We start from the raw sequence: 20,677 nt of genomic DNA, 5'->3' as shown, positions 1-20,677 counted from the left end.
TTCTGGAATTGAGCTGCAGAAGCTGCTTGTATATTTTGGAGATTAATCCTTTATCAGTTGCTTCATTTGCTGTTATTTTCTCCCATTCTGAAGGCTGTCTTTTCACCTTGCTTATAGTTTCCTTTGCTGTGCAGAAGCTTTTGATTTTAATTAGGTCCCATTTGTTTATTTTTGCTTTTATTTCCAATATTCTGGGAGGTGGGTCATGGAGGATCCTGCTGTGATTTATGTCGGAGAGTGTTTTGCCTACGTTCTCCTCTAGGAGTTTTATAGTTTCTGGTCTTACATTTAGCTCTCTAATCCATTTTGAGTTTATTTTTGTGTATGGTGTTAGGAAGTGTTCTAGTTTCATTCTTTTACAAGTGGCTGACCAGTTTTCCCAGCACCACTTGTTAAAGAGACTGTCTTTTCTCCATTTTATATTCTTGCCTCCTTTGTCAAAGATGAGGTGTCCATAGGTGCGTGGATTTATCTCTGGGCTTTCTATTTTGTTCCATTGATCTATATTTCTGTCTTTATGCCAGTACCATACTGTCTTGATGACTGTGGCTTTGTAGTAGAGCCTGAAGTCCGGCAGGTTAATTCCCCCAGTTCCATTTTTCTTCCTCAAGATTGCTTTGGCTATTCGAGGTTTTTTGTATTTCCATACAAATTGTGAGATTATTTGTTCTAGTTCTGTGAAAAAGATCGTTGGTAGCTTGATAGGGATTGCATTGAATGTATAAATTACTTTGGGTAGTATACTCATTTTTACAATATTTATTCTTCCAATCCATGAGCATGGTATATTTCTCCATCTATTAGTGTCCTCTTTGATTGCTTTCAGTAGTGTTTTATAGTTTTCTATGTACAAGTCTTTTGTTTCCTTAGGTAGATATATTCCTAAGTATTTAATTCTTTTCGTTGCAACAGTGAATGGAATAGTTTCCTTAATTTCTCTTTCTGTTTTCTCATTATTAGTGTATAGGAATGCAAGGGATTTCTGTGTGTTGATTTTATATCCTGCAACGTTACTGTAATCATTGATCAGCTCTAGTAGTTTTCTGGTAGAGTCTCTAGGGTTTTCTGTGTAGAGGATCATGTCATCAGCGAACAGTGAAAGTTTTACTTCTTCTTTTCCAATTTGTATTCCTTTCATGTCTTTTTCTGCTCTGATTGCTGTGGCCAAAACTTCCAGAACTATGTTGAATAGTAGTGGTGAGAGTGGGCACCCTTGTCTTGTTCCTGACTTTAGGGGAAATGCTTTCAGTTTTTCACCATTGAGGATAATGTTTGCTGTGGGTTTGTCATATATAGCTTTTATTATGTTGAGGTATGTCCCTTCTATTCCCACTTTCTGGAGAGTTTTTATCATAAATGGATGTTGAATTTTGTCAAAGGCTTTCTCTGCATCTATTGAGATAATCATATGATTTTTATTTTTCAGTTTGTTAATGTGGTGTATTACGTTGATTGATTTGCGGATATTGAAGAATCCTTGCATTCCTGGGATAAAGCCCACTTGGTCATGATGTATGATCTTCTTAATATGTTGTTGGATTCTGATTGCTAGAATTTTGTTAAGGATTTTTGCATCTATGTTCATCAGTGATATTGGCCTGTAGTTTTCTTTTTTTGTGGGGTCTTTACCAGGTTTTGGGATTAGGGTGATGGTGGCCTCAGAGAATGAGTTTGGAAGTTTCCCTTCCTCAGCAATTTTCTGGAAGAGTTTGAGTAGAATAGGTGTTAGCTCTTCTCTAAATTTTTGGTAGAATTCGGCTGTGAAGCCGTATGGACCTGGGCTTTTGTTTGCTGGAAGATTCCTGATTACAGCCTCTAGTTCCGTGCTTGTGATGGGTCTGTTCAGATTTTCTATTTCTTCCTGGTTCAGTTTTGGAAAGTTGTACTTTTCTAGGAATTTGTCCATTTCTTCCAGGTTATTCATTTTATTGCCATATAATTGCTGATAGTATTCTCTAATAATCCTTTGTATTTCTGTGTTGTCAGTTGTGATCTCTCCATTTTCATTTCTAATTTTATTGATTTGGTTCTTCTCCCTTTGTTTCTTGATAAGTCTGGCTAGCGGTTTGTCAATTTTATTTACCTTCTAAAAGAACCAGCTTTTGGCTTTGTTGATTTTTGCTATGGTCTCTTTTGTTTCTTTTGCATTTATCTCTGCCCTAATTTTTACAATTTCTTTCCTTCTACTGACCCTGGGGTTCTTCATTTCTTCCTTTTCTAGTTGCTTTAGATGTAGAGTTAGGTTATTTAGTTGACTTTTTTCTTGTTTCTTGACATGTGCCTGTATTGCTATGAACTTCCCCCTTAGCACTGCTTTTACAGTGTCCCAGAGGTTTTGGGTTGTTGTGTTTTCATTTTCATTCATTTCTATGCATATTTTGATTTCTCTTTTGATTTCTTCTATGATTTGTTCATTATTCAGCAGCGTGTTGTTCAGCCTCCATATGTTGGCATTTTTAATAGTTTTTCTCTTGTAATTGAGATCTAATCTTACTGCATTGTGGTCAGAAAAGATGCATGGAATGATTTCAACTTTTTTGAATTTTCCAAGGCTAGATTTATGGCCCAGGATGTGATCTATCCTGGAAAAGGTTCCGTGTGCGCTTGAGAAAAAGGTGAAATTCATTGTTTTGGGGTGAAATGTCCTGTAGATATCTATTAGGTCTAACTGGTCTATTGTATCATTTAAAGTTTGTGTTTCCTTGTTAATTTTCTGTTTAGTTGATCTATCCATAGATGTAAGTGGGGTATTAAAATCTCCCACTATTATTGCATTATTGTTAATTTCCCCTTTCATACTTGTTAGTAATTGTCTTACATATTGCGGTGCTCCTATGTTGGGTGCATAAATATTTATAATTGTTATATCTTCATCTTGGATTGATCCTTTGATCATTATGTAGTTTCCTTCTTTGTCTCTTTTCACAGCCTTTGTTTTAAAGTCTATTTTATCTGATATGAGTATTGCTACTCCTGCTTTCTTTTGGTCTCTATTTGCATGGAATATCTTTTTCCAGCCCTTCACTTTCAGTCTGTATGTGTCCCTCGTTTTGAGGTGGGTCTCTTGCAGACAACATATATGGGGATCTTGTTTTTGTATCCATTCAGCCAGCCTTTGTCTTTTGGTTGGGGCATTCAACCCATTTACGTTTAAGGTAATTATTGATAAGTACGATCCCGTAGCCATTTTCTTTATTGCTTTGGGTTCGAGTTTATACACCCTTTCTGTGTTTCCTGTCTAGAAAAGATCCTTTAACATTTGTTGGAGAGCTGGTTTGGTATTGCTGAATTCTCTCAGCTTTTGCTCGTCTGTAAAGCTTTTGATTTCTCCTTCATATTTGAATGAGATCATTGCTGGGTACAGTAGTCTGGGCTGTAGGTTATTTTCTTTCATTACTTTAAGTATGTCTTGCCATTCCCTCCTGGCCTGAAGAGTTTCTGTTGAAAGATCGGCTGTTATCCTTATGGGAATCCCCTTGTGTGTTATTTGCTGTTTTTCCCTTGCTGCTTTTAATATTTGTTCTTTGTGTTTGATCTTTGTTAATTTGATTAATATGTGTCTTGGAGTATTTTGCCTTGGGTTTATCCTGTTGGGGACTCTCTGGGTTTCTTGGACTTGGGTGATTATTTCTTTCCCTATTTTAGGGAAGTTTTCAACTATTATCTCCTCAAGTATTCTTTCATGGTCTTTCTTTTTGTCTTCTTCTTCTGGGATTCCTATGATTCGAATGTTGGAGCATTTAACATTGTCCCAGAGGTCTCTAACATTGTTCTCATTTCTTTTAATTTGTTTTTCTTTTTTCCTCTCTGTTTCATTTATTTCTACAATTCTATCTTCTAACTCGCTTATCCTGTCTTCTGCCTCTGTTATTCTACTGTTTGTCCCTTCCAGAGTGTTTCTGATCTCATCTATTGCATTATTCATTATATATTGACTCTTTTTTATTTCCTCTAAGTCCTTATTAAACCTTTCTTCCATCTTCTCAATCTTTTTCTCCAGGTTATTTATCTGTAACTCCATTTTGCTTTCAAGATTTTGAATCATTTTCACCATCAAAATTCGAAATTCTTTATCAGGTAGATTCCCTATATCTTCCTCTTTTGTTTGTGTTGATGGGCATTTATCTTGTTCCTTTACTTGCTGGGTATTTCTCTGCCTCTTCATCTTGCTTATAATGCTTTGCTTGGGGTGGCCTTTCCCTCTTCTGGCCGTTTGTGGAGTTCTCTTTATTATGTAGTTTCCTCGTTGTGTGTGGGGTTGGACAGGTGACTTGTCAAGGTTCCCTGGTTACGGAAGCTTGTGTCGGTGTTCTGGTGGGTGGAGCTGGATTTTTTCTCTCTGGAATGCAATGAAGTGTCCAGTAATGAGTTATGAGATGTCAGTGGGTTTGGAGTGACTTTGGGCAGCCTGTATATTGAATCTCAGGGCTAGTTTCCTGTGTTACTGGAGAATTTGCGTGGTATGACTTGCTCTGGAACTTGTTGACCCTTGGGTGGTGCTTGGTTTTAGTGTAGGTATGGAGACGTATGATGAGCTCCTATCGATTAATGTTCCCTGGAGTCAGGAGTTCTCTGGTGTTCTCAGGATTCGGGCTTAAGCCTCTTGCCTCTGGTTTTTGGTCTTATTCTTGGAGTAGCCCCTAGACGTCTCTATCTGTCATTTCCAAGGTGGTTCCCTCTGTTTTAGCTTCTGTTTGCTGGTCTCTTCAGTGTCTAATTTCCTCCCTGATACTAGGGGGTGGGTGGACACTTTTTAAGGCTCAGTTGTTCAGTCCTGTTCTGGGAAGGGAGGAACGCTGTAGACGAATATCTCTGGCGTCTGTGGGGAGTGCTCGCAGCGTCTCGGCCACACTGGGTTTGCCCCCACTCACAGCACGTATGCTGTCCCAGTCTACACTGCACAGGCTCTAGGTTGCTCTGCCGGGAACTGTCCGAGGCCAGCGCCGGGTTGTATGCACTTCCCAGGTCTGAGCGGTTCAAGTTCAGGTTCTCAGGTACTCCACAAAGGCGCAGACTTGGTTGGGCCTGCGTTTTGTGCCTTCCCCGGTCCGAGCAGTTCAGGGGGCCAGGTGTTTGGCGAGCGCTGTCTCTGCAACTTATCGCCTCCCCAGTCCCCGCCACTCAGTTTTCTGGGTGTACAACCGGTGCACCTTCTCAGGGGGATATCGACCGGCCCGAGCCCAAGAAGTCCTGATTAGCAACAAGCCTGTCTGCAGTTTGTATCAGATGCCTTTCTGGGGCCGCAGTTGCCCGCTCCGGCTCTGGCTGCGCTCCCTGCCTGTCTCGGCGGGGGATGGGGGATGGGCCGACCGCAGCCGGCTCGCTCTGCTCAGTCCTTTATTCTGTGAGCGGGGCTGGCCGAGTTTTAGGTTAGAGCTTTCCGCCTTTTCGTGGGGAAGCTATCCCACAGTCTGCTTTGCTCTCCCCAGTTCTCTCAAATTGTTCTCGCGGCATTCAAGCCCAGTTCTCTCTCTAAGCAGTTCAGCCGGCTCCTCCCTGCCCAGCCCCCGCTTGCTAATGGCGTCTGCAGGCGTCTGCGCTGCTTCTCCGCTGGGAGTTACCGTTTGGCGGGTAGTCTGTGGGTTTTTAAAAAAATCTTAAAAAAAAAAGAGAGTTATGTGGCCCTCTGAGCTTCCAAGGCTCGCCACAGATTCGCCAGTGAGAGTGTTTCCTGGTGTTTGGAAACTTCTCTCTTTTTAAAGCCTCCCTTCCCGGGACGGAGCTCCGTCCTTACTTCTTTTGTCTCGCTTTTTATCTTTTATGTTTTTTCCTACCTCCTTTCGAAGACAATGGGCTGCTTTTCTGGGTGCCTGACGTCCTCTGCCAGCATTCAGTAGTTGTTTTGTGGACTTTACTCCGCGTTCAAATGTTCTTTTGATGAATTTGTGGAGGAGAGAGTGGTCTCGCCGTCCTATTCCTCCGCCATCTTGTTCCTCCTCCTGGGTGTTATTTCTAAAAGGTCTTGTAGGTCTTCATAGAACCGTTCAACTTCGGCTTCTTCAGCATTACTGGTTGGGGCATAGGCCTGGATTACTATAATATTGAATGGTTTGCCTTGGAAACGAACAGAAATCATTCTGTCGTTTTTAAGATTGCATCCAAGTACTGCATTTCGGACTCTTTTGTTGACCATGATGGCTACTCCATTTCTTCTAAGGGATTCCTGCCCACAGTAGTAGATATAATGGTCATCTGAGTTAAATTCACCCATTCCAGTCCATTTTAATTCACTGATTCCTAGAATGTCTATGTTCACTCTTGCCATCTCCTATTTGACCACTTCCAATTTGCCTTGATTCATGGACCTAACATTCCAGGTTCCTATGCAATATTGCTCTTTACAGCACCGGACCTTGCTTCTATCACTGGTCACATCCACAACTGGGTATTGGTTTTGCTTTTGCTCCATCCCTTCATTCCTTCTAGAGTTATTTCTCCACTGAGCTCCAGTAGCATACTGGGCACCTACCGACCTGGGGAATTCCTCATTCAGTATCCTATCATTTTGCCCTTTGATTGCTGTTCATGGGGTTCTCAAGGCAAGTATACTGAAGTGGTTTGCCATTCCCTTCTCCAGTGGACCACATTCGGCTGTGGTCCATGTGATCAGATCGACCAGTTTCCTGTGATTATGATTTCAGTGTGTCTGTCCTCTGATGCCCCCCTTGCAATACCTACCGTCTTATTTGGGTTTCTCTTACCTTGGTCGTGGGATATCTCTTCACAGCTGCTCCAAGAAAGTGCAGCCGCTGCACCTTATCTTGGATGAGGGTATCTCCTCAAGGCTGCCCCTCCTGACCTTGAACATGGAGTAGCTCCTGTCGGCCCTCCTGCGCCCGCGCAGCCACTGTCTATTGGACGTGGGACAGCTCCTCTCGGCCTCTGGCCCTGGCCTCAGGCGTGGGGTAGCTCCTCACAGCCACGCCTCTTTGCGTGGTCGGTTGCCCCGGGGCCGGCGTCTCTCGCGTCTGACCAACCTTGATAGTATATTAAAAAGCAGAGACATTACTTTGCCAACCAAGGTCCATCTAGTCAAGGCTATGGTTTTTCCCGTGGTCATGTATGGATGTGAGAGTTGGACTGTGAAGAAAGCTGGGCACCAAAGAATTGATGCTTTTGAACTGTGGTGTTGGAGAAGACTCTTGAGAGTCCCTTGGACTGCAAGGAGATCCAACCAGTCCATTCTAAAGGAGATCAATCCTGGGTGTTCATTGGAAGGACTGATGCTAAAGCTGAAGTTCCAATACTTTGGCCACCTCATGCGACGAGTTGACTCACTGGAAAAGACTCTGACGCTAGGAAAAGTTGGGGGCGGGAGGAGAAGGGGACGACCGAGAATGAGATGGCTGGATGGCATCACCGACTCTGTGGACATGAGTTTGAGTGAACTCCGGGATTTGGTGATGGACAGGGAGGCCTGGCGTGCTGTGATTCATGGAGTCGCGGAGAGTCGGACACGACTGAACTGAACTGAGAATCTATTTCAGTATTGACCATTGGGTGATGTCCATGTGTAGAGTCATCTCTTGTTTTGTTGGAACAGTGTTTTTGCTATGACTAGTGTGTTCTCTTGGCAAAACTCAAAATAACCTTTGTTACCTTCATTTTATACTCCAAGGCGTGTAGGTACAGCAAAACCTCAGAGATATTCCAGGCTGTGTTCCAGACCAGGGCAATAAATTGAATATCATAATAAAGTAAATCACACAAATTTTTCATTTCCCACTATGTATATAGTATTGTTGACATTGTCTGAAGTCTGTTAAGTGTGCAATAGCTTTATGACTAAATAAATAATATACAGAATTTCATTAACAACAATTTGTTTCTAAAATAAAGTAGTTTGAGAATCATCTGTGCCTTCACGAGTCAAAATCTTTTTGCTGGTGGAGGGTCTTGTCTCAGTGTCTATGGCTGCTGACTGATCAGGATGGTGGTTGCTGAAGGTTGGGGTGGGAAGTGCAATTTCTAGAAAGAAGACAACAGTAAAGTTTACCGCATCCTTTGACTCTTCTTTCACAGATTTCTCCGTAGCGTGCAGTGTTCTTTAACAGCAGTTTAACCCACAGTAGAACTTCTTTCAAAACTGGAGTTAATCCTCCACAGTCTTCTGCTGCTTTTTTCAACCAAGTTTATGTTATGTTCTAAGCCCTTTGTTGTCATTTCAACAATCTTCATAGCTTGTTCCTCAAGAGCAGTTTCTGTCTCAAGAAACCACTTTCTTTGCTCATGAATGAGAATGAACTCTCATTCATTTCAGCTTTATGATGCAATTGCAGCAATTCAGCCACATCTTCAGGCTTTACTTCTAATTCTAGCTCCCTTCTCATTTCCACTACATTAGCAGTTACTTCCTCCGGTGATTTCTTGAACCCGTCAAAGTCGTCTGTGAAGGTAGGAATCACCTCCCAAATTCGCCTTAATGTTGATATTTCAACCTATTCCCATGGTTCAGTGTTTTCAATGGAATCTATAGTCATTAATCCACTGTAGAGGGAATTCCCTGGTGGTCTAGTGATGAAGAATCTACCTTCCAATGCAAGGAATGGTAGCTTGATGCCTGTTCAGGGGACTAAGGTCCCACATGCTGCCAAGCAAGTAAGCCCACGTGTTGCAACTATGGAGCCCAGGCACCGAAACGAGAGAGTATTTGTCCCGCAATGAATGATCATGCATGACACAATGAAGATCCTGTGTGCCTCAACTAAGACCCATGGAACCAAATGTAAGGCCGGACCCTCTGTGGCCATCTTGGCTTCTCCTTCTCCTCTTCCTTTCCCGCTGGCGGGAAAAAGCCCCGCCAGACTCTGACTATTGTGCTCTATTCTCTCACTCCCTCCCCCATTGCTAGACTGTCCTTGATGTAGCAGCTCCTGGTGGAGATCAACCCTCTCCTAACCTCCCCCTCCTGTCCAGAGACAACATCCTGCCCAGAAACAGCAGGAACTATTCCGCTGCGTCAGCACAACCTTGAGCGGATTGGGCAACCAACCCAGTCTTGCCCCCCGGCTAACTGACCTGTGAGGGACCACCACTCCAAACCTTGCCTAAAGCTATATAAGTTGCCTCTTGCCTTTGTTCCTGCGCAGACTTCCCCGACCTGTTCTGTTAGGTCCAGGAATCCCGCCCAGGGGCGCCTGCCATTAAAACCTGTTACATTATCTATTTGGCGTCTGGGTTCTTTTATTTAACATCATTGGGCGTTTAGACCTTACATTGGGCGCCCAACGTGGGGCTCGAGGTGAGGGCCCATTCCGCCAGCTGCGGGGTCTGTGGCTCCCTCTGTCCCGACCCGCGCACGACTGGGCATCAGTCCATCACCTCGACAGAACCACTCAACCGTCTGACAGCACACGGGGTAAGTCCCTCAATTTGGGTCTTGGGGCGGGCCGCCCCTTTGGCGATCAGTCCTAGGGGGTCCAGTATTTCTCGCGGGCCAGGCCCACTCTGAAATCGCGGCCTCGTCCAGCAGACCTGCTCCTCGGCGCCAGTCAATTCGGAGACGTCCGTCCTGACCGTGGCAGCCCTCACTGTTCCTCGCTGGGACGTTGTCTCATTTGGGGACGCCTGACTGACTCGCTCCTCAGCCTATTCTGCCGTTCGCCATGGGGACTGCCACCTCCACACCTGACCGAACTTAGTCTACTCCGCTGAAGTATCTCCTCGCCAACCTCAAAACTTGACATGTTTCTCAAAAATCCGCCTCAAACGACTTATCTTTCTATGCTCCTAGGCTTGGCCTCAATATCCACTTGATAACGGCTCGCAATGGCCACCGTCGGGGACTTTCGATTTTAATATCCTCTGTGATTTAGATAATTACTGCCAAAAGACAGGAAAACGGTCTGAAATACCCTAGGCACAGGCTTTGGTGGTGGCTGCGTTCCCGCCCCTCCCCCATACTTTCTTCCCCCACCTCCCCCTTCTGACCGACTCCCTCTCCATTAACCTTCTCAATACCTCCGCTTCTGTTCCTCCCTGACTTCCCCTTCCCCCGCCTCACTAACCCCTCCCTCATTAACACCTTCAATGCCTTCTCCGCAGGCTTCTCACTCAAGAGATGGCTCCCCGGAGGAGCCACCGGGGGGCTCCCTCTGTTCCGTCAATCTACCCACCCCCGCTATTTCCTCTTCGCCAAGTGGCCGGCCCAAAAGGTCTGGCCTACTTCCCTGTACCATTTCCCTTCTACTCCTGTTTCTCAGGGTGGGAAAGGATCAAGCTTCCCCCGCTCCTGCAAATTTCCTTAACCCTTCAGATTCTTCTGATAAGACAAAGACCTCACTTCCCACCAGAGGGACAATCCAAGAATTTTATCAACTGATCTGCCCCTGATATCAGAGTCAATTTTAGCACATTTGGTCTATATCTATAATTTAGGTATAAAACTATGACTACAGAAAGGAGAGATGACTTTTTGACATAGGATGGCCATGATATTCTTTAGACTCCGGAGAAAACTAATTAAAATGGAAATTTTTTTCTTAGAAACTGCAAAACTGGTTCCTTTTGCATGTGCAATTAGAAACAATCAGCTTGTTCACCAATCTATAAAATGCTAATATAAAGGACAATTCTTTATTGCTGAAGGGAAGTAAAATGTATATGTTCAATAAAGAAGGTATGAGAAATGAAGTTACGTTTTATGAAGGGAAAAGGAAGTAGGTCTGACTTACAGGTGGCTGTTCCAGGATGGGAAAACAAATGGGTACAGAAAGTGATAAGAAGGTGTGATGGAAAGTAGACCCCAAAGAAAGTTTTTTTGTACAGATAAAAGTTTTCTTGAGATGTTCAACTGCCTTTGATAATGGATTTTAAGTTTCTTTACCTCTGAAGTGATCTGTTCTATGTTTACCTTTGAAATCTTCTTTGTTACTTTGGCTAACTAAATATATTATTTTACAGTGATCTACATGATTCTATCTGACTGAGTGTTATAAACCCTTTTGATATTTATTGACAAAACTGCCTAAACAGCTTGACTTCTAGCTGACTTTGGGATGCTTCAGAGGGCTCCTGAGACATCCCAAAGAGCTATTAAACTACCTGAGTTCATCTGACATGTTAAATTGCATGGAAAATAGTGTTGGATGAGTGATGAGTCTTCTCAGGTTATACTGTATGGGTGATGCTACTTATATAGATATCCTAGAAATTATGTGAAATTCATGAAAATCTGATATGTCCTGGTAAAGTGTTGTCAGTTATAATTCTAGTTATCATGTTAAAGTGTTACAAGTCACAGCAATGACCAGGCTACTTTGTAAATTATAATTTAATTAGATTTTAAACATGCCTTGTATGGTTTCACTCTCATGCCTTTAGAAAAATACTGCTAGTTCTTCAAGATTTATGGAAAAGACTTTTCTAAGATTAACTGATAAATTTTGTTTGTTTGCTATCTGGTAAATTGGTAACAGACTGGAATTTAGTCTACTCTCTATGTTAAGGGAACAGTTTTCTTAGAATGAATCTTTCAATAACAGATTATGAATTTCTCTGCCTTTAAGTGATTCATATTTGTTTTTAAAAATCTTTTGTTACTTTCGTAAAGTAAATGAATGTTATTTAAGATTATGGTACATGTAAAAGCTCATTCTGCTTATACAAAAACTAACCCCTCACTGTTAGACATGTGCTACCCTAATGTCCTTAAAACATGGCAAGAGTCTACTCCTAAATTGGGGAATTAAAAATGGGTGAACAATAGCTGAAAATCAGAGTCAGGGCTATGGGAAATCCAAGACAGCCGCTTGGCTTTTCCAAGCTCCCTGACAAACCTCATTTTTATTTGATGGGTTAAAGCCTTCCTGGCTACAGGGTTAATGCCTCCATAATGAAAAATCACTGAATATTAAGTTTTGTAAATTGTTAAACCAAGTTTCCAGTTTTGTTAATTAAGGTCTAGTGTTTACTAAGACTTACTGCTGAGACAGTTCCTTGTTACATAATATTGCTAAAAGATTTAATTAAGAATGATTTCTGTTCGTTTCCCAGGCAAACCATTCAATATTACAGTAATCCAAGCCTATGCCCCAACCAGTAATGCTGAAGAAGCCGAAGTTGAACGGTTCTATGAAGACCTACAAGACCTTTTAGAACTAACACCCAAAAAAGATGTACTTTTCATTACAGGGGACTGGAATGTAAAAGTAGGAAGTCAAGAAACACCTGTAGTAACAGGCAAATTTGGCCTTGGAGGATGGAATGAAGGAGGGCAAAGGCTAATAGAGTTTTGCCAAGAGAACGCACTGGTCATAGCAAACACCCTCTTCCAACAACACAAGAGAAGACTCTACACATGGACATCACCAGATGGTCAACACCGAAATCAGATTGATTATATTCTTTGCAGCGAAAGATGGAGAAGCTGTATACAGTTAGCAAAAACAAGACCAGGAGCTGACTGTGGCTCAGATCATGAACTCCTTATTGCCAAATTCAGACTTAAATTGAAGAAAGCAGGGAAAACCACTAGACCATTCAGGTATGACCTAAATCAAATCCCTTATGATTATACAGCAGAAGTGAGAAATAGATTTACGGGACTAGATCTGATAGATAGAGTGCCTGATGAACTCTGGACGGAGGTTCGTGACATTGTACAGGAGACAGGGACCAAGACCATCCCCATGGAAAAGAAATGCAAAAAAGCAAAATGGCTGTCTGAGGAGGCATTACAAATAGCTATGAAAAGAAGAGAAGCGAAAAGGAAAGATATAAGCATCTGAATGCAGAGTTCCAAAGAATAGCAAGGAGAGATAAGAACGCCTTCCTCAGTTATTGATGCAAAGAAATAGAGGAAAACAATAGAATAGGAAAAACAAGAGATCTCTTCAAGAAAATTAAAGATATCAAGGGAACATTTCATGCAAAGATGGGCTCGATAAAGGACAGAAATGGTATGGACCTAATAGAAGCAGAAGATATTAAGAAGAGGTGGCAAGAAAACACAGAAGAACTGTACAAAAAAGATCTTCACGACCAAGATAATCACAATGGTGTGATCACTGACCTAGAGCCAGACCTCTTGGAATGTGAAGTCAAGTGGGCCTTAGAAAGCATCACTACAAACAAAGCTAGTGGAGGTGATGGAATTCCATTGGAGCTATTTCAAATCTTGAAAGATGATGCTGTGAAAGTGCTGCAGTCAATATGCCAGCAGATTTGGAAAACTCAGCAGTGGCCACAGGACTGGAAAAGGTCAGTCTTCATTCCAATCCCAAAGAAAGGCAATGCCAAAGAATGCTCAGACTACTGCACAATTGCACTCATCTCACACACTAGGAAAGTCACGCCCAAAATTCTCCAAGCCAGGCTTCAGCAATATGTGAACCATGAACTTCCAGATGTTCAAGCAAGTTTTAGAAAAGGCAGAGGCACCAGAGATCAAATTGCCAACATCCGCTGGATCATGGAGAAAGCAAGAGAGTTCCAGAAAAACATCTATTTCTGCTTCATTGACTATGCCAAAGCCTTTGACTTTGTGGATCACAATAAACTGTGGAACATTCTGAAAGAGATGGGAATACCAGACCACCTGACCTGCCTCTTGAGAAACCTGTATGCAGGTCAGGAAACAACAGCCAGAACTGGACATGGAACAACAGACTGGTTCCAAATAGGAAAAGGAGTACATCAAGGTTGTATATTGTCACCCTGCTTATTTAACTTATATGCAGAGTACATCATGAGGCACGCTGGGCTGGAAGAAGCACAAGCTGGAATCAAGATTGCCAGGAGAAATATCAATAACCTCAGATTTGCAGATGACACCACCTTCATGGCAGAAAGTGAAGAGGAACTCAAAAGCCTCTTGATGAAAGTGAAAGAGGAGAGTGAAAAGGTTGGCTTGAAGCTCAACATTCAGAAAACAAAGATCATGGCATCTGCTCCCATCACTTCATGGGAAATAGATGAGGAAACAGTGGAAACCGTGTCAGACTTTATTTTTTGGGGCTCCAAAATCACTGCAGATGCTGATTGCAGCCATGAAATTGAAAGACGCTTACTCCTTAGAAGGAAAGTTATGACCAACCTAGATAGTATATTAAAAAGCAGAGACATTACTTTGCCAACCAACGTCCGTCTAGTCAAGACTATGGTTTTTCCAGTGGTCATGTATGGATGTGAGAGTTGGACTGTGAAGAAAGCTGATCGCCGAAGAATTGATGCTTTTGAACTGTGGTGTTGGAGAAGACTCTTGAGAGTCCCTTGGACTGCCAGGAGATCCAACCAGTCCATTCTAAAGGAGATCAATCCTGGGTGTTCATTGGAAGGACTGATGTTGAAGCTGAAACTCCAATACTTTGGCCACCTCATGCGATGAGTTGACTCACTGGAAAAGACTCTGATGCTGGGAAGGATTGGGGGCAGGAGGAGAAGGGGACGACCGAGAATGAGATGGCTGGATGGCATCACCGACTCGATGGACATGAGTTTGAGTGTACTCCGGGAGTTGGTGATGGACAGGGAGGCCTGGCGTGCTGTGATTCATGGGGTCGCAAAGAGTCGGACACGACTGAGCAACTGAACTGAACTGAACTGAAGTTATTAAAAAGACACTCTAAGTTTGTTTCTAAGGCTTATCTCAGTAACCAATCTTCAGATAAAGATCAGATGCTCCATAGTGTACGACCAGGAGATTAACACCAGGCTATAGTCATTTAACAAATCAAGTCAGATGACTTGGGGTATACCAGGCTTTATCTAATAAAGTTCTTGACTTATTATTCTTACTTATGACTTTACTAATAACTTTCTATGTCACTTGTTTCAGAAGATTATTTCTTACTTTAACAAATGTGTGACTGAGCCTATGATATAATGCTGATATGCAGTTCCATATGAGATCAATGATTGTAATAATGTAACTCTAGATATGGGAAGAAGCAACAAGAGGGAATATTTTCCTGGACCAAGAGGCTAGTAAGACAGGTGGTCCAGAGAATTTTGGATACTGTTTTATGGCCTAGTCCAGTAACAGCACATTGAGTGGCCTATCAACAAAATCTTTGCCAAACCTGAGAATGGACATTCTCAGCACCATGGGATAAAATGGTCATGAAATGCCCCCCATCATGGTCAAGTTTATGAGCAAAAAGGGACTCTGCCAACTAAAGACTGACACTTGCCATCTACATCTGCAAAGATTAATCATGGCCACTGCAACTGCTGGCTTTCAATGCCCCTGAAAGGAGTTCAGGGTGAAAATCAGGAATGAGGCACTCTGTGTTCTGGGAAAAACTGACAGAACAGGCCTTCAGATAGTTAGATCTTTTCAGGAAAAGGTTTTATGAGTTCCAATTCTTGCATCTTCTCATACCTAGAAAAAACACTGACGTCATTAATGGTGACATCAGCTTTGGCTATTAAGAAAAATTTTACAATTAAAAGTAAAAATAGAGTAACTATGGTTCAGACATCCTGGGAAATAACTATTTCCCAGATATCCTGAGAAATGATATTATGGGTGTGATTTCAGATTAGACGCTGTATTGTTAAACACTTGAGTTTTCTGAGTTGTGTCAGGCTTAGATGCAACCATTCTCAAAACAATGTCTGCTGGAAGCTAGTAACTGCAACTTTACTTTTTATAAAACTAGGCAACTGGCTAGCTGGCTACAAGTCTCCCTGAAGTGCCTGGTACAGACTGGGTTTCAGACCTATTCTACTAAAAAGAAAGAGATTTATTTTGTCTATTAAAACTCCAGTTATCCCTCCTCCAGCTACTTCTAATTGGGTCTGTTACAACAAAATGACACACCAAGGGATTGAGATTTTAAACATACAAGGCTCAGATCTAAGACTTGGAACTCAGGAATACTTCCAATTCAATGTCTATTCTCCAAGTTGAGGCAATCCTATGCCCCATTTTGACAGGAAGTTATCACACTCATGGTTGCCTAGTTCCTTAAATTAAAGCTGAGCAAGACTCTGTGGGGCTTTGGAGTACAGATCTGTTATGTGTTCTTTGTTTCAAGCATTGAACGAAGAACAAATTCTGATGAGAAAGGCGGTAATCCAAAATAGGATGGTTTTAGACATACTCACAACAGCTCTAGGGGGAACTTGCACCATAATTAAAACCGAATGTTGTAAATACATCCCTGACCTGTCTGGAAACGTATCGACTGCCTTAGAAGATATGCAAACTCAGATAAAGGCCATGTCTGATAAAAATATTCCTTTTTGGACTTCGGTCCTATCCTGGATCGAGGGGATTGGTGAAAATCTGTTTGGATTATTTTTGTAGTCATTTTACTCATATTTTTCTTCGGCCCATGTATCCTGCAATTCATAGTTCAACGGCTGCCAAAGATGACCCAAGCTGCCACCGGACAGATGATGATGATAGCCACCTATTCCAGATTCCCACCTAAAGACGCTGAGAACCCCTGGGGGACACCGGGGCTCAGCCATGACCCAAAAAACCCCATGATGCCCCTTTCCAGCAGGAAGTAGCCAGAGATGACAACATCACCCCCTATCCTATCAAGAGGGTCGGAATGCAAGGCCAGACCCCCTGTGGCCATCTTGGCTTCTCCTTCTCCTCTTCCTTTCCCGCGGGTGGGAAAAAGCCCTGTCGGACTCTGACTATTGTGTTCTATTCTCTCATTCCCTCCCCCACTGCCGGACTGTCCTTAATGTAGGGGCTCCTGGTGGAGATCAACCCTCTCCTAACCCCCACCTCCTGTCGAGAGACAGCTTTCTGCCCAGAAACACAGGAACTATTCCGCTGCGTCAGCACAACCTTGAGCGGATCAGGCAACCAACCCAGTCTTGCCCCCTGGCTAACTAACCTATGAGGGACCACCACTCCAAACCTTACTGTGAAGCTATGTAAGTTGCCTTTTGTCTTTGTTTGCACACAGACTTCCCCGACCACATTCTGTTAGGTCCAGGAATCCCGCCCGGGGGCGCCTGCCATTAAAGCCTTATCTATTTGGTGTCTGGGTTCTTTTGCTTAACAACATTAGGCCGTTTAGACCTTACACCAAATACATACATAAATAATATATTTAGAAAAGACGATATCCTTTTTAAAAAAATAAATTCAGTCCAGAAATTTTTCAGTTGACTTTGCTCGGATCCAGTAAAGGAATAACTATCTATGCAGCTATAGCCTTAAAATGTATTTCTTAAATGCTGTTACTTGAGCATCAAAACTGCTCCTTGACCCATGTGCTGCAGATCGGATGTTGTGTTGGCAGCTATGAAAACAACACGGATCTCATTGTACTTCTCCTTCAGATTCTGGTATGCTTTGTCTATCAACAGTAATATTACAGTAATATTTTGATAGGAGTCTTTCATTCTGAGCAGTAGGTCTCAACATTGGACTTAAAATGCTTGGCCACCAATGGTGTGAACAGATAGGCTGTCATCCAGGCTTCATTGTTTCATTTACGGAGCACAAGCAGAACAGAATCAGCCTAATTCAAAAGGGCCTTAGAATTTTCCAAGTGGTAAGTGACCATTGACTTCCAGTAATCTGGTGCATTAGTCCTTATCAAGGGAATCAGCCTGTTCTTGCAATCTCTGAAGCCAGGCATTGACTACTCCTCTTCAGGTATCAAAGGCCTGGTGGGCATCTTCTTCCAATAGATGGATATTTTGTCTACACTGGAAACCGTTAACTTCATGTAGTCACCTTCATAGATTCTCTTAGCTAGATCTTTTGGATAATTTGCGGCAACTTCTATGTCAGGTCTTGTACTACACTCTGCACTTTATCTTATGGAGATGGCTTTTTTCCTTAAACTTCATGAACCACCCGCTGCGATCTTCAAATTTTTCTTCTGCAGCTTTTTCATCTCTCTCAGCCTTCATAGCAATGAAGAGAGTTGGGACTTTGATCTCGACTAGGCTTTGGGTTCACAAAATGTTGTGGCTGCTTGGATCTTCTATCCAGACCTGTAAAACTTTCTTGATATCAGCAATAAGGATGTTTTGCAGTCTCAGAAAGAGATGCCCAGATGTAGAGAACAAACTTACAGTTTCTGGGTGGAAGAATGCACAAAGGGATAGTTAGGCAGTTTGGGAAGGTAATGAACACACTGCTGTATTTAAAATTGATAACCATCAAGGACCTATGACATATGGTGTGTCTGTGTGTGCACACTCGTCGTGTCCAACTCTTTCTATCTTCATGGACTATAGCCTGCCAGCTCCCCTGTCCATGGAATTTTCCAGTCAAGAATACTGAAGTGGGTTGCCATTTACTACTCCAGGGGATCTTCCCAGCCCAAGGATCAAACCCACAACTCTGATCACTGTTATGTGGCTGTCCTGTCAGGAGGGGAGTTTAGGGAGAATGGATGCATACATGTATACGGGTCAGCCCCTTAGCTGTTCACCTGAAACTATCCCAACACCGTTTGTAAATTAGCTATACCCAATACAAAATAAAAAGGTTTTTAAAAATAGATTGTTTTTTAGTTGGAGTAGTTGAAGCTATTCTGGAAAAAAGATACAAAGAGATGAAAAATCCAACTGCCACTTTTGAAGAGCCCAGAGCAAAAACAGGATGCCTCACATGCCCCCAGCACACAACACTTAAGGGTTCAGCCAGTCACCTAAGCCACCCCTCTGACTGACCCCTGGACACACCCCTCCCCTCACCCCACAGAAGGAACCAGCTCGCCCCACCACCTCGGGGAGTGAACGAGCAAGCACCCTGTCATTTGTTCTCGCTCCCCTCTGCTGCAGCAGGAGCCCCAATAAAACCTTGCCTCAATTTCTCTTGATTAAGAAATTTGATTTATTTCTATTGTCTGCCCTCTGAATTATTTCTATTGACTAAGGAGGCCAAGATCCCTGGTATGTAACAACTTGGTGACAAGAGACACATGGGGGCTGGGAGGGGAACAGAATGCAGGCTTGGGTGCAGCACCAGCTTGGTGGGTTCAGGTGATCGATGTGTCAGGGGAAGACTCTCATGCATAGGCCCCCAGGACAGAAAGCAGGAGAGATGGGAGAAGAGTTTCCCAAAGTGTGTGACACAGGACACCCCCACTTCTACCCTTCGGTCCCACGTTCATATTCCCTGAGACTTTGGAGAGAGTTGGACTGTGAAGAAACCTGATGGCCGAAGAATTGATGCTTTTGAACTGTGGTGTTGGAGAAGACTCTTGAGAGTCCCTTGTACCGCAAGGAGATCCAACCAGTCCATTCTAAGGGAGATCGATCCTGGGTGTTCATTGGAAAGACTGATGCTAAAGATGAAACTGCAATACTTTGGCCACCTCATGTGACAAGTTGACTCACTGGAAAAGACTCTGATGCTGGGAAAGGTTGGGGGCGGGAGGAGAAGGGGATGACCGAGAATGAGATGGCTGGAAGGCATCACCGACTCTGTGGAGATGAGTTTGAGTGAACTCCGGGAGTTGGTGATGGACAGGGAGGCCTGGCGTGCTGTGATTCATGGGGTCGCGGAGAGTCAGACACGACTGAGCGACTGAACTGAACTGAACTCAACTGAGACTTTGGAGACACAGGCCTATAATAGCTATTATTTAAGACAGGATTTGGAGAACCTTTTCTCCAAAAGACAGAGTAAATCTGTTGGTCTCGACAGGCCATTTGCTGTCTGTGTGTGTTATACATCTCCACATTTGTGCTACAAGAACAGGAAAAGAAGACCTGAAAAAACCAAAAGAACCATGTGGCTGCCCTGGGTCACACCCCTGGCTCATCCCCTAGGGACTCATGCGAGTGGTGCCTTAGCTACCTGTTTATGAACCAGAACCTTGCTCTGTCCTGCCTAATAGGTTCTGGGTGGTGTGAACATGAAAGGATCGTGGGTCCAGCAGTTATGGGCTAATGTCCCCTGATCCCCTCTGCTCTAGAGTGGCTTCATTGGTTCCTGGACATAGGGGACACTGCATGAAGCCTCAGGCATGAGCAGAGAACACTGTGTGCATGCTAAGTCACTTCAGTCATGTCCAACTCTTTATGATCCTATGGACTATAGCCCATGAGGGTCCTCTGTCCAAGAGACTCTCCAGGCAAGAACACTGGAGTGGGTTGCCATGCCCTCCTCCATGGGATCTTCTCTCACCCAGGAATAGATCTCACGTCTACTCCAGCTCCGACATTGCAAGCAGATTCCTTACCGCTGAGCCACAGGGGCAGGCCCCGGAGAATAGTGGTCCTACAACAACTCTGATGTCGGGCCTAGGCCACCTGCTGCTCTCTCTTATTTGTTGCCTCTGGCCCTTCTTATATCAAACCACAATATCACTTTAATCCTATGATGGCTGGTCTGTCTGAACTAATGATTAGGGGTTGATGAACCCAGATCATGAAGGACAATGTTGACATTCCATGACCAGAGGCCTCACCTCTACCAGCCCCCAGGACCATACCAGGAGCCACATTTAAATGGTGTAGTATTCCCCACTACAAATCGCATGGCCTTGCTTAAGGACATAAAGGGTCTGTGTTGTGAACCTCCAAGTAAAATGCCATATTCGGCACGTAGCACCTTTCCGACCAGAGATACCTCTGATGTCACAGGTGCTGCTGGGTCATCTGCTCAAGAAGGTCATCCTTCACCAATCATCTGTGACTGCTATTGTGCTAGGACAGCAGTTTTAACAGAAAACTTCTCTGCAGAGCCTGAACTATGTTGTATGTACAATTAGAGAAATCTATGGGCCACACTGGGAATTAAATG

The sequence above is a fragment of the Moschus berezovskii genome, chromosome 10 (assembly GCF_049115385.1).
Source record: "Moschus berezovskii isolate FMDL1 chromosome 10, NW_MosBer_1.0, whole genome shotgun sequence".
In the NCBI taxonomy this organism is placed as follows: Eukaryota; Metazoa; Chordata; class Mammalia; order Artiodactyla; family Moschidae; genus Moschus; species Moschus berezovskii.
This window is presented reverse-complemented; position numbering follows the sequence as displayed.